This window comes from Petromyzon marinus, unplaced genomic scaffold (genome assembly GCF_048934315.1).
Source record: "Petromyzon marinus isolate PM22_M1 ecotype Great Lakes invasive population unplaced genomic scaffold, UKy_Petmar_22M1.pri1.0 PM_G_Scaffold_6, whole genome shotgun sequence".
NCBI lineage: Eukaryota > Metazoa > Chordata > Hyperoartia > Petromyzontiformes > Petromyzontidae > Petromyzon > Petromyzon marinus.
In genome coordinates, this window is record NW_027423013.1 from 2,090,001 (window position 1) to 2,092,500 (window position 2,500).

Here is a 2,500-nt window from a genome sequence, read left to right on the forward strand (position 1 = left end):
GCGATGGAAATCTTTTCTCGTTTTGGTGCGTGCTACATTTTTACGGATAGACCCCGTGAAACGCTAGAAATTGGCGGGGATGTGTCTCTTGTGGCTCACGGGGCTGTTAGGGTGGCACAGAAATCCCTCGGAATGGGAAAACGGGTCATTTTCGTGTTGCCACATTGCATGCGAACGGCATGAAACTTCCAGAGGCATTTGCAGCAGGAATGCATGTGCAGTCAAAAAAGTGAATATTTTTCACGGATAGACCCCGTGAAACGCTAGAAATTGGCGGCGATGTCTCTCTTGTGGCTCACGGGGCTGTTAGGGTGGCACAGAAATCCCTCGGAATGGGAAAACGGGTCATTTTCGTGTCGCCACATTGCATGCGAACCGCATGAAACTTCCAGAGGCATTTGCAGCAGAAATGCATGTGCAGTCAAAAAATTGAATATTTTTCACGGATAGACCCCGTGAAACGCTAGAAATTGGCGGGGATGTGTCTCTTGTGGCTCACGGGGCTGTTAGGGTGGCACAGAAATCCCTCGGAATGGGAAAAAACGGGTCATTTTCGTGTCGCCACATTGCATGCGAACCGCATGAAACTTCCAGAGGCATTTGCAGCAGGAATGCATGTGCACTCAAAAAATGTGATATTTTTCACGGAGAGACCCCGTGAAACGCTAGAAGTGGGCGGGGATGTCTCTCTTGTGGCTCACGGGGCTGTTAGGGTGGCACAGAAATCCCTCGGAATGGGAAAACGGGTCATTTTCGTGTCGCCACATTGCATACGAACCGCATGAAACTTCCAGAGGCATTTGCAGCAGGAATGCATGTGCACTCAAAAAAGTGAATATTTCTCACGGATAGACCCCGTGATACGCTAGAAATTGGCGGGGATGTCTCTCTTGTGGCTCACGGGGCTGTTAGGGTGGCACAGAAATCCCTCGGAATGGGAAAACGGGTCATTTTCGTGTCGCCACATTGCATGCGAACCGCATGCAACTTCCAGAGGCATTTGCAGCAGAAATGCATGTGCAGTCAAAAAAAATTTGATATTTTTCACGGATAGACCCCGTGAAACGCTAGAAATTGGCGGGGATGTGTCTCTTGTGGCTCACGGGGCTGTTCGGGTCGCACAGAAATCCCTGGGAATGGGAAAACGGGTCATTTTCGTGTTGCCACATTGCGTACGAACCGCATGAAACTTCCAGAGGCATTTGCAGCAGGAATGCATGTGCACTCAAAAACTTCTATATGTTTCACGGATAGACCCCGTGAAACGCTAGAAATTGGCGGGGATGTGTCTCTTGTGGCTCACGGGGCTGTTAGGGTGGCACAGAACTCCCTCGGAATGGGAAAAGGGGTCATTTTCGTATTGCCACATTGCATAGGAACGCCATGAAACTTCCAGAGGCATTTGCAGCAGAAAGGCACGTGCACTCAAAAATTTTAATATTTTTCACGCATAGACCCCGTCAAACGCTAGAAGTTGGCGGGGATGTCTCTCTTGTGGCTCACGGGGCTGTTAGGGTCGCACAGAAATGCCTCGGAATGGGAAAACGGGTCATTTTTGTGTGGCCACATTGCATAGGAACGGCATGAAACTTCCAGAGGCATTTGCAGCAGGAATGCATGTGCACTCAAAAACGTCTATATTTTTCACGGATAGACCCCGTGAAACGCTATAAATTGGCGGGGATGTCTCTCTTGTGGCTCACGGGCGCTGTTAGTTAGGGTCGCACAGAAATCCCTCGGAATGGGAAAAGGGGTCATTTTCGTGTTGCCACATTGCGTACGAACGGCATGAAACTTCCAGAGGCATCTGCAGCAGAAATGCATGTGCACTCAAAAACGTCTATATTTTTCACGGATAGACCCCGTGAAACGCTAGAAATTGGCGGGGATGTGTCTCTTGTGGCTCACGGGGCTGTTAGGGTCGCACAGAAATCCCTCGGAATGGGAAAACGGGTCATTTTCGTGTTGCCACAATTGGCATACGAACGGCATGAAACTTCCAGAGGCATTTGCAGCAGAAATGCATGTGCACTCAAAAACGTGAATATTTTTTCACGGATAGACCCCGTCAAACGCTCGAATTTGGCGGGGATGTTTCTCTTGTGGGTCACGGGGCTGTTCGGCTCGCACAGAACTCCCTTGGTCCACCTGATTCGTGCATACAGGCAGCAACTAAAACTCTGTAAACCTGCTGTGAGGACATCTAAACAGTGGACCAGTGAGGCTGTGGAAGATTTGCGGGCGTGCTTAGACTGTACTGACTGGGATATGTTCACGACTGCTACCAATAGTCTGGATGAACTCACAGAGGCTGTGTACATCAGCTTCTGTGAGGACTGCTGTATCCCAACACGTACCAGGGTGAACTTTAACAACAACAAGCCCTGGTTCTCAGCAAAGCTCAAAAGGTTGAGGTTGGAGAAGGAGGAAGCGTTTAGGAGTGGGGATAGAGACAGATTCAAGGAGTCGAAGAACAGGTTTAGCAAAGCGGTGAGAGAGG